General features: G+C 41.5%; 1 protein-coding gene across 9 annotated transcripts in view; it reads right to left on the minus strand.

Moving 5' to 3' along the window:
- TBXAS1 (thromboxane A synthase 1) overlaps nucleotides 1–12,481 on the minus strand; it is a 266,052-nt gene that overhangs the window by 138,810 nt on the left and 114,761 nt on the right. The window lies entirely within an intron of this gene.

Here is a 12,481-nt window from a genome sequence, read left to right on the forward strand (position 1 = left end):
GCAGCTTCCCTTGACAGACAGGTGAGCAATTTCTAGGAAACAACAGGAAGTGTGAGGGTGGCTGGGCTGCAGTCATTTCACACAAGATAAATGGAGATAGTGCGGTGTACTTGAAGATGAGGGATACAACTGGGATGCCACTCAGAAAAATATGGCTTAGAGAACATGCAGAAGCGGGGCGTGCAGGGCATTGCTGCTTTCTAGCAGAGCAGGGAGGACCCATCTGAGTGGACAGCAGGGAAACCGGGGAGGATCCTCTGTGTCCCAGGAAGCAGGAGAGCATGTGTGCATCATGGTGCAGGCTCCAGGGAAAATTTGGGGGTGGGGGACAAAAACATGTGCAACCATGCAGAGAAAATGAAATTGGGGAGATGTGGAAGGATTTAAATATAATTCGTGACATTATGATGTGGCAAGATACAGCAATCTATAGAACAGGTTGACTATAATAAAACCACAAATGTAATAAAGTTGCTAGTTACATGCCCATCACTAACCTCATATAAGCAAACACTTCAAGAAAACTAAAACAAAACCTGTGTGATCCAACTTCTGCCTCTCATTAAAGCATTTCTGACCACAATAAAATAGAAACTTTTATTATTTTTCCTCCCTGAGACCTGACATCAGGGTACAAACAAAAGCCATGTGTAAGACTGCATTTCTACAACCTTCATCTCACATACACTTTGCATATCATGGCCAGGACTCAAGTGTGACTAGAGATTCTCATATCTCCGATTTTGGTTATCCATTTTAGCCCTAAAGGAAAGGAACAGCATTCAGAAAACACTGAGCATCTCTATCTGCTGAAAAGTCATGTCCTGATACATATCTTCAAAAGAGGCATTCAGAACAGAGGCATTCAAAATCAGTAGGCTGTTTCTGTTTGTTTTAATTCTGTACTTTATCTTTTATTTCTTCCCAGGCAAGACAGCTCATCTGCCTCCTGTAAATACAATCAGCAGTCGTGGACAACACAATATTTTATTTTTGCATGTGTTTGAAATAAACATAGACAATTTTCTATCAGCCTACCCCCTCATAGTGGCATTTGGATCTTAAATCAATGAGAGCGCTGCAATATATTGTGCACCATCACTTTTTATTCCTTTGCTCTGCTTACGTTAATGCAGATCCATGCACTTCTGGTATCATACTGTCTTAATATTAGAATATTTTAATTCCTCCAAGATAGATGGGACTCAGTGCACTGATTTCACTGATTTCCTGCGTTGTGTATGCAACACCGTGACGAAATGAGTAAGCCATATTGACTTCTGCATAACAAACTACACAAACATACAGCACGATGCTTTCTTAAATAAGAAACAAGAGACTTCAACTCGGCCATAGCTACCAGCCTGAAGATATCTGAAGTTTAAGCAAACAAAAGCAGCGATTGCTGAGTCCAAACAACGGGCACACCCCACAGCTGGTTCACATGCTCTATGCTCACAGCTGCCAGCCAGCACCGGGCAGCCTCACTCCGGCAAGGAAAGGGTTGCCAGGCTGGCACGAGACGGGCAGTCAATGGGACTCGTTTTTCTTTCCCGGTCTGCCTTAAAAATAAGTTGAAACAAAGGAAAAAAGGATAGTAACCACCTACTGAGCTCCTGGGAATGGACTTTTTTTTATGCTACAGCATACAAAATGCATTCAGGCAAGATTCTTTTTTTTTTTTTTTTTTTAAGTCCTTGCATACCTATGGTAGTGTATACTTTTTCTATACATTTTTAAGACCTACACACACAAAATCATTTAATTTTGTTAATGCATTATTAAATGCGCACTAAGCCCAATAAAAGTCATTTCCCAGCGCTTTATGCATTTATCATGAAACCACTAGCAGAATTCTTTACAATAAAAATGCTAGCCGTACACATGACCAAACTAAATTATCTCGGGAAATGGCTAATATCTGACCATGTGGAAACATTAGAAAGCTGGGCTTTGTTATAGGACTAGAAGGAAAAAATAGATACATTTTCTTACAGAAAAAAAAAATCTAAAGATAGAAATATTTTTAATAGCAAAAAAAAAGCTGCAGCTCCAGGAAATTTTCCTCAATCAATTCAATCTGTGTCGTGCTGGACCTTAAAAACCCATTAAAATAACCGTGATAAATTTCCCAACCTCTTTCAGTGCACCACGCAGAAGACAAAGGAAACTGCAATTCAACAGAGAAAAGGAAGAAAAGAATGGAAAAAGCTGAAAGATTGTGTATCAGTGGTAACATCCTCGCTCACAACAACAGGCAAATCTGCGCCACAAAGGATGGCAGGAGCAGAAGGGATGTGCACAGCTGACAATGGCACTCCAAAGTAATGACTTCCAGGAAAATCTGCTGTTATGAATGGACAACATGCTGCTGGGAAGCAGTTGAGTCACAACTTTCATAACATTGCAAATTATTTCAGCCTAAAAACTGAAGTACTGAAGGACACAGGGCAGATACGGCCCCGGTAAGGCAACTACGGGGATAATATCCTATACAATCAGCTAATGTGAGCACCTGGTTTAAATTATTAAACCTCACTGAAATCCATGCAAGTTCGAGGAATTGACCCAATATTTAGTGTGTAGTTATACAACACAGATCGTATTTCATATAGTAATATTACTAGGAGCACCGCTCCGTTGACCTATTTTTTCATTGACCACCTTGTACGTATTATCAATTGTAACAAATATGCTTCTTTTGCTGCCCTTTTTTTTTTTTTTTTTTTTTTGCAGCCAGATGGTGGGGGTGGAATTTTATAACAAATTATATGTATGTTATCTTATCCTGTGACTACCTGAATCCCTGAGGATGATGGAGCTCGTTTAGTCCTCTTCCACGGAGCTGCCCTTCCACCCTGTTCACCCACCTCCTTCTCCTGAAGGACAGCCCCAGCACGCATCACGATGGTGCTGAGACCCGATCCCCACGCATATGCTGTACACATTCAAGCTCTGCTCATGGCTGCTTTAGTCAGCTGTCCCTAGCCCACATTTGGCCGCCCTGGGATGTTAGTGAGACGTAGGCTGAAGAATTTCTCTTTGGCTTGGTCATAGCTGCTTGGCTAAAGGCCTCAGGACTCCTGGGGACCTGCCTCATTTCTGAGCTGAGTAAATGTTATCATCCAACATTGCTTTGCTATATTACTTCCAAAACCCATTGGGTCTCTGATGTCTGCTGGAACTATTTCCTAGAGCCCTTCCCTCCAGACAGTAGAGTGCACATGAAATGCCAGTATTTGTACCTAATATTTTTGGGAAGAACATTTCTCAACAAAAGCTTGCATTTTTAATTGCTCAGAGTCTACTTAGAAAAAAAGGGAAAGCAAGCTGAAAGCAGGCCAATGCAAACAGCACATATTCCTTCTAAACATGCTGGTACTGGGGCAAGATCAAGTGACTTGATCCTCATGCAGCAACAGAGCTATAGCAGAGATATAACCCACTGAATCTATCCATAACCCCAATAAAAAAGGCAAAAAAAATACAGGCACAACTGTAGGATGAACCATCACTGAAGTAAATATATTGATCTATCAAAAATGATTGAAGACTGACAATAAAAGGGTTATAAATGCTCAGAAGGAAAAAAATAAAAAGAGAGAGAGAGAGGGAGAGAGGAGGCAAAAACAAAAAACCAAAACCCAACCCACTGAAAAACTCCCACCTGCATTCACAGGGAAAAATGGACTGGAACAATAAAACACAATGGCAGTGCTTGTACGTCTTTGATAGCTGCCCCTCCCAAAAGCCTGAACAGCCTTGCTATAAACCAAGCAAATGAAAATGTAAATGCGTGAGCAATTGTCTGGGGGATTCAGATACTTCGTGTCCTGTAGGCAAAGAAAGAAGGGGGAAGAAGGAAGGGAGAAGGCACCACTTTTAATATTTGTAAGTATTGATCATGCTCTCCTCACCTGGAGCCCTTTTAATCCAGCAGAGACCTCACAGTTAAATATTCAATGCTGCCTTCACGGCAGCTTCAGCGCTGCTAGCAAAAGCCTCTTCTCCTCTGACCTCAGCACAACTCGCTGCTTCGGCTCCTCCGGCAGGAGGGGGCAGGCAGAGACAGCCCGCAGATTTCTGGGGTGACAGCCGGAGGAGATCATGGGAGCAGCCACTCGCAGAAATGCAGTATTCAAAATAGCAGGTTCAAAAGAAGCATGGGATGGGGAATTGCTCTGAATGCAATGCCCACAGCAGTCAGGTGCACGTATAAACACAACGGTGTATCAATGGTGCATCAGGGACTACTCAAAGGCTTAAAAACTGTGTATTTATTTAAGCATTTTGCTACGGAAATCAACAGGTACACTAGTTTCCCAAACTCAATTCCATTTTTCACTATTGATGAAAATCCAGTTGTGTTACTGTCTTGGACAAAAGCAAATAAAATGTCACTGACTTAAGAGAAAAGTTGGGTCTGCAGCAAGAATAAATTTAGTCACTTCAAGTATTTAATCTTGCAGTTTTACAATACATTTCTCTGCCTCAGAATCAGAATTTAAATTATTTTAACAGAAAATAATTTAATATTTAAAGGCCAACACTTTTCCACATGATATTACATTACCATCTGACCTGTTTTAACTCCTGCCTCTGTGCTGCACTTTTAGACTGATTTTCTCATTCTCCTGCCCCATGCGTAGCTTATTACCTGTTGGGCCAAATGGACAGCCAGTGGACATAGAAAACTGTTAGGCTGATTTGATAATATTTTACTTTGGTCCTTCCCACAGAGTATTTCATAAGATGTTCTATGTGACAACAGGCCCCAAAGAACCAAGATCCTCTCATATTGTCATTTTCGAAAGACACTGCAGCAATTCCCAGTGTCCTTGCCAAAATCCTTTTTCAATAAAACAGATTCCAACATTGAAAGAAAAGCTTGGATTATTGCCGAGTGATAAAATGTCTACTGCTAGCCCTTACAGAGTCAGAACATTGCTCCCAACTCACTCCTTTTTCTGTAAGCTACTTTAAGATGTCTGGATACGTCTTAACATTTGCTGTACCAAACCTAATTTTATTCAATAGGTACCATCATCCAAAAATCAAAGTTATATGACATGAGAGAGACCTAAAAACATTGGGTCAAGACCCTCAAATAGTCATGGCTCTTTGCCTTTAATGGAGCTACGCTGAGGTAAACAACAGCTTGAAGGTCCAGACCACTATTTCCAGGCTTGTTTACACGGGGGAAGAGAAGAGATTCTGGGACAAGACATGGCCGGAATCTTAACTCAGACAAGGAAAAACTCCTATGGGAGCACAGCCTTATCAAAATAATAATTGCTGAGGGAGTTGGTCGCTTTTTTCCATGATTTAGTCTGTGCCATTCCACAACAGCTGTGTCTGTGCATGGGATGTGTTTTGACGTTACTATAGCTGTTTAATTATACCAGTACAATTTTATCAGGATGACTAAAATAAATCCTCCTTCAAGACAAGCCTTCAGGTTTAGCCACCAGATTTAAACGAAGGAAAGAAAGATTCCCAGTCCCCAGGGTAATGGGGGCTCAAGCTCATTCCACACTCACCAAACTAGAAAAATAGGAAAAAAAAAATAAAATGCTTAACAGTTGAAAACAACTTCTTTCCCTGCAGTGGGCTATACTTTTGCCTATTGCCTGATGAAATCATACCCAGTTCCCTACCAGCAGAAGGTCTGACATAAAGCAGGCTCTCCAGGGGAGGAAGAGAGGTAGTCAAACAGAAAAAAGGGTAATTTGAAGATGGTGCCAAACCAACAAAGAAAAAGGAGATATTTTGTTTCCCTTATTACTAATAAAACATAGTAGACTAAAATTGATCCCCAGACTAATAAGGTAGAGGAAAAACTAAAACCTATATATGACAAAACAATAAAAAGGTAATGAAGAGATTTATGGAAGTACATAAAAACCTTGGAATGACGTAAAATTGTCAGGTCATGTTACTGTTTTCAGCTCAACATGGGTAAGAAAACAAGGGAGGAATAAAAATTAGAGCATGGAGGGAAGATAGCATAGGGTAGAAGGGGATGGGGAGAAGGAAGAGAAAGAAAACAAAGCCATGGCCAAATGTTTGGGGGAGGGGGGAAATGCAGCTAGAAGCATGAAAACAATGCCCACAAGACATGTCTATTAAGGTAAAAAAAATAAAATAAAATCCAGAGCCAGGGTGGTGGAACCATCAAAGGACAAGATGCAGTAATGGAATAGGAGGCACCTCCATAGATACCTGGGCAAAGCTGTGGTAATCCTCAAGGAGGAAAACGTGACAATTTCCAAGAAACTAAGAAAGTCAACCCAAACCCAGTCCTTCACAACACTTGGGTGTGCTCAGGGGCAGAGACCCCACAAGGTCTTTGCTCAGGACTCCCCCCCAGGATGGGGAGAGGGGTCTGACCAGCACCAGCACCTGCCTCCTGGAGCTCCTGGCAGCAAACTGGGACATGCAATGGACTAGCTGCTGGCTTCCAGTTCTGTCTCTGCACCTTCTCCTCCAGCTCCCAGTGGGGGAATTGTGGGGAAGAGAAATCCCTTTTGCTTGATGCTTCTGATGGCACACGAGAAGGAAGCCGGAAGTCACTTTTGGATTTCTTTGGGCTGCCACAAAGAAGGGTAAACTGGCAGTAGGGAGTGACCTGGAGAGTCAGTAACCCACTGCTCCGGTGAGGTGCTGGCAACCAAGGAGGGCAGGAGGAGCTCCTGAGTTGCAGCACTGGTGTAAAGCTGCTCTGCTTCAAAGGCTGCCAAGAGAGGGAAGGGGTGGGGACATCGGAGGGATGATGCATTTTCCTCCCTCTGTGTAAAGAGAGGGGGAAATGATTCAAGAGCCTCATTTAAAAATTGCTATGTGTGGCACTGGGAACACCAATTCACAATCAGATACATAGCTGGTGAAGTCAGCAACCATTAATAGCTACTGGACATTACGTATCGTATGCATCCGCTTCAGGTTTGCAGCAATGCTTCTGGCTGCTATAGGAAATTCTAATAAAAGCATTGATTTTGCTGTGCATATTATATAACACTGCTGCTTTCCTATACTTCCAAATAGGATTGGTATACTAAAACAACGTCCCATATTTTTCAGTCGTTAAAGGCCCCAGCGTACTTCTTTCCAAACAGTAGAAAGGGGGGAAAAATTACAAGGTGGACTTTACAGCCTGCTAAGATTAACAAATGCAGGCTCTGGTAGATGGTGAAAAGGATAGATTCAAGGTGAAACTAAGTCTAGGAAACTAGTTTTTATAGCTATGGGTCTCACTCAGAACATCCCCTCCTCCTCCCTTAAATTAGGATGCCACAGTCTGGTATGCAGGTGCTGATCATAACAGTGTCACACAGTTAGGAGGAGGCAATCTGTTAAGCAATCCTATCCCAAACCCTTTAAAATGATGATTTTAAGCATTAATTAGCTAAGAAGCAGGCAGTGCAGATCAAAGATCACCTGTATTGTATACTAGGTGTAAAACGCTACTCAGGCAACATGTTTTCAAAAGAAACTTCAGTTTTCAAATAATCTTAACCTGGAGCTCACGAGGACTACACTTTAACAGCTGAGTACTGCACTACCAGTGTGCAAGGAAACACGGGTACTAAGAAACACCTCCTTGGGAGCAAGCAGAGGTACAACCTGCAGCCAGCCAAAGCTGGTACCTGCACACGCAGAAGCAGACCTCAATTTAATCAGGTTCCTCACATGCTAAGACATGGTGCAAGGTCCTGCACTACTGTTTCAGTCATCAGAGCTGACATAGCTGTAGCCAGTCTCACAGAGCCTTTCTGCACCCAACCAATGCTGCCTCAGTTGAGCTGTACCGACCAGGGAATTTCCCTCTGTGCAAACACTAACTCACTGAAGCTACAACCACATCAGGCCACACGCTCTTCAAGTACAGAAATGAGCATCAGGAACGTGGTGCAGCTGACTGACACTGTCCTTTGGTGCCTTGCCAAGGGCAGATAAAATATCGGCCTCATTTGGTTGGATTTCACACTCCCTTTCCAGAGGTGTAAAACCTTACATCAGGTCTTTGAGTTATGTCAGCTTGGACAGCTGCAGTGGAGTCATGGTGCAGTCACGGGTGGAGGAAAGAAACTTGGAAAAAATGCAGCAGGGAGCACATACCTGCACTGCAGCCACCCCGGGGCCACATCTAGAATCTCACAGGAAATGGGTGGTTTTGCACCCAGAAGAATTCCTCACTTGCACCAAACATTTAGATCCAAATGGTTTTGCCTGCACTGAGGACTGGGACCATGACATTTTGGTGAGCCTTTGGGTCCTGTGTTTGTGAATACCTAGAAAAAAAAGGGCATTGGACCTGTCTTGGACTGCAAGAGGCTACAGTGACAAAGTGAAAACCAAACTTCACAGAGCAGACAAACTCAAGTTGAATGGTTCTTGTGGGAGGTCATAGTCCACATGCAAGATTTTGTCCATGGCTAAGAGCTCATTAATGAACGCTTTCCACGTTACTAGTACACTGAGCATCACTTTGCTTTGGTCCCAGAGACCAAAGTACATTTGAAACATGCCAGAATTAAACTATTCAACTAATTTACTACAAATTCAGCCTACAAACTGCATCCCACAGGTCTCTGTACACAGACCTTAAACCCTTCACAATGATTAGGCAGCAAACCTATTACAACTGTAACAGTAACACCAGACTCCAATTCTCAAAACAGTGTGACATGTCACCTTTCGGGTAAATCTCTAGACATCAGTCCCACAAAAGGCTACGTTTTCAAGATCAATTAGCTTGAGAGGGAAAAGATACTGGCGATGATATACCCCTAAGTAACTCACAAGTTATTACAGCAGCTGGATTTAACTATTGGAACTAACTGTAACCAATGCCTTATTATGGCTAAGTGTGGGGAGTCGGATGGAGATGTAGCATTTTAGCGTGGCACTAATTTTTAGCCAGGAATATCATTAGGTTTGGGTTCTTCTTAAAAAGACTTTTAAGAATTAGCGAATTCCAAAAGTGTTAATTAAAAAAAGTAGGGAGAGGGGAATCTGAGAGTTTCAATTAAGAATATTAAGATTCCCCCATTGTTCAGTCAATTTTTGAGATAATCTCTTCCATTTCAGAGAGAACAGCTAGCACATTACACAGAGGAACAATAAAATTTTCTACATGCAGAGTGCTGTCAAAAGAGGGTGGAGAGGGGGAAGAAATATTTTTCTCTGCATTAACTTCTTTGAGCTACAATAAACCTAGGTGTTTATGTGTACCAACAACAGTTAAAATATTTTTCAAGCACGAATGCAATTGTTTCTTTTACAGCCCTGATTCATCAGGGTAGAAAAACTTCTGCCTAACTCAAAGCATGTTGAGTAGCACCATTGACTTTAATGGGATTACTCCTGTGCTCAAAGTTAGGCACATATTTAAGGGTTCTCCTGCATGGTGTCCATGGTTTGCAAGTATTTAAAGGAAAGAAAACTAATTCAGAATAGCAGTTCTAGGTGTGATCAACAATCCAGCAGAGTCAAAGAGCATTATCACAATAGATAAATAAGGAAACAAAGTGAGGAAAAAAAAATCTTGACTGGTTATGAAAGACCTAACTCTGGTCCAAAAAAAAAAATGTATTGCTCTAAGCAAATAAAAATCCAGGCAAGTGAGGCTACCAAAAATCTTTATTAGATTAAATGTGAGACAGAGATTATGAGGAGCTATAGATCAGAAATAGAAAGCCTGGTTTTCTTCCCTCCCCTATGCTTGCCCAGGAATGATTTTCTCTAACTGAAATACGAAAAGTAAATTGTTTAAAATATCAAAATAAATGAAGGACCACAGGAGAGGTGGTAAATCTGTTAGAGTCCCAGTGTAAAAGAGGAAATCAAGAAGGATAAGATTGTTTCATAAAACTAAATTATTTCTTTACATGAGTCTTCAGAGACAAAGATGAGAATACCCGTCCCAGGATTACTCTTGCCACGTAAAGCAAAATAAGGTTAGAAACCAAGAGGTAAAACACAACAATAACAACAACAAAGCAAACAAACAAACAAAGATCAAGTTTGTGAAATTAAAATGGCAGTAAAGAAACTTCTTCCTCAAGTAAATTAAGTGCATGATTATCAGTTTTTCCTTGCAGGATGAGATCCTGCCCCAGTCCACTTTAGGTTCTCAGTGTGGTGTTTGAGGAGGAATAGCTGGTAAGGATAACAACTTATGAAAAGCTCCAGATTTCCAAATCCCAGAAAAGCACGTCCCTCTTCTGTACACAAAAGGGGAAAGCTCCAGACCTCTGCAGGGACTAACCAGTGTGCCTCAGCCCTGATGCAGAGGCCAGGATCAGCAGCAAGAAAAGCCTGTTTCTTGTCCACTGCCATTTGGCTCTGGACTCATCTGCAGAAATGCTAACTAGTGCCATCTGCAGCAACCATTTCTGGGGGGAGAGGAGAAGTCAAGCATTAAGACAGAACAAACTGCAGCTGCATAGACTTCTGAAAAGCTCTCAACTGCCAGTGTAGCTTACAATCACAACTAAGCCCTGGACACATTTCAAGTTAGTGACTGACTCCATGATCTATCCTAATCCTTTAAACCACCTAACCATTTAAATGACCAGACTCAATCTTGGTTCCAATAATGACCTATTAGGAAATAATTCAAGGAATATTAGGAAGTCTTTGAGGAAAAACAACACAACAAAACAAAAACCAAGCAAACAAAAACAAACAAAAAAGATCAGACTGTGTAATTCCATAAACACCTTAAGATAACTTTCTACACTATTCTAAGTTGCTTTCTGTATATTACTCTAAAATGTGCTGAAGTAACCTGATGCAAAATAAGATGCTCTTTTTATGGCAATAGAGCTCCATTCACATCGGTGTTTTCACAAAGTTCTTCAGGAGTGCATGCATGTACCTATTTTTCTACCTGCACCTTGACATGCTTTCTGTGATGTTGTGCTGATACTGGGATGCTTATGCTGGAGCCCAGCAGAAGCTCAGCATGGGTAGATGCAGTCTGCTGCTGGTGGTTTTACTGGGGCATGAGAATGGCTTACAACCGGATTTCATCAGAAACAGACTCGTTAATTCCTCCCCACCATCAGAGAATGCAGATTTTGAGCTTGTTGACTCCCTTTAGCAGTACACAGCTCAACAATCCTCCTGAGACCAACCCTGGACTCAAGCTCCCTGATTGCCACCTCCTTTCTAGGGTTGGTTTAATCCAAGCACCCTATTCTTGCTTCTCCTGGACTCATCCCTTTACCTCTTCCTTATACATTGTTCTTGTCCTCATTAGCACTTATTCTACTACATAGTTGGCCAGACTTCTCACAGCAGGTTGAAGCTGAGAGTTCAAATGAATGAAGAGCAAGAGTTGGATTTGGTCTGCTGCAAGCTGTTTCAGATGCAAAAGGACATGAAGAAAGAGTATCACCCCACAAATTACATTGAATTTCAATCTTCTGTTCTTACTCTTTGATTACACAGAGTGAGGTCTATTTTATAAACTCGTATACTCTTCCCCATATCCAAATGTATCGCTATGGCTGAAGGCAGAATACATTCAGTCACCTGTTTTCTTGTGGCTGTGTTGCATTTTCTGATCATTCACTGGTGGAGTGTTGCTGGGCCAAGAGTCTGTTACTTATTTTGGCACTATTTTCTCACTCCAAATCACTAATACTCACTTACAGCACTGTTAAGTCGTAATAATGCAACTGCAGTAAGTGGTTACATGAATACGAAGTGTGTATACAAAGTAAAATCAACTCAGCCACTACATCTCTGCTAACGTTGTAGCAATCACTTTTCTTACTCTATCAAGTATACTCTCCCTATTCATTTCTCATCAGAAGTTCTTTGTTTCCCTGCCTCCTCTTACCACCTATTTCTCACCAGTAGTCAAAGCCTGCAATTGAAATGGAACAACTGGATATTGCAGGGTGAAAACAAAGCATCAAAACAAGAGTACATCCAAAAAATAAGTGACAGAAGTCACTAAGTTCCACAGAAACCAAGACTAGATTGCTTTCCAAACAGGATGTCTTTCACTTTTTATTTTTGATATGGGAACCAGCATGTACATTTTAGAGGACAGATTTCTTATATAGAAGATGCTCCAAAATGCAGCTGAACCAAAAGCTATCATTCTGCTGCATGATCTACTCAAAAACTATGTCAATGGCTCGAATTCCCTTTGTTCCAACTCTGCTTTTGCACCAAATGCACCACTTGGCCTCCATCTTGGGCCACCTCTATATGAAAACAGACAGTTTGCACAGCACACACACACATCCAAAGACAATTTGCATTGTCTCTCTATATAAAAGAGTAATACCATCACCTCTCCTTTGGATCAGCACACAGAAGCGAAGGAAAAAAATGCTTTTGTGACCTACAAAAGCCTTACTTGAAATAATTCTCTACGACTTGAGGCCTTTTGGAATGGAAGGGATATATTGTTTTGACTTGATTAAAGCTGAAAAGTTGATTTGACATCCTGTTGTCAAGG

The sequence above is a fragment of the Anser brachyrhynchus genome (assembly GCF_964034855.1).
Source record: "Anser brachyrhynchus genome assembly, chromosome: 1".
NCBI classification, from domain to species: Eukaryota; Metazoa; Chordata; class Aves; order Anseriformes; family Anatidae; genus Anser; species Anser brachyrhynchus.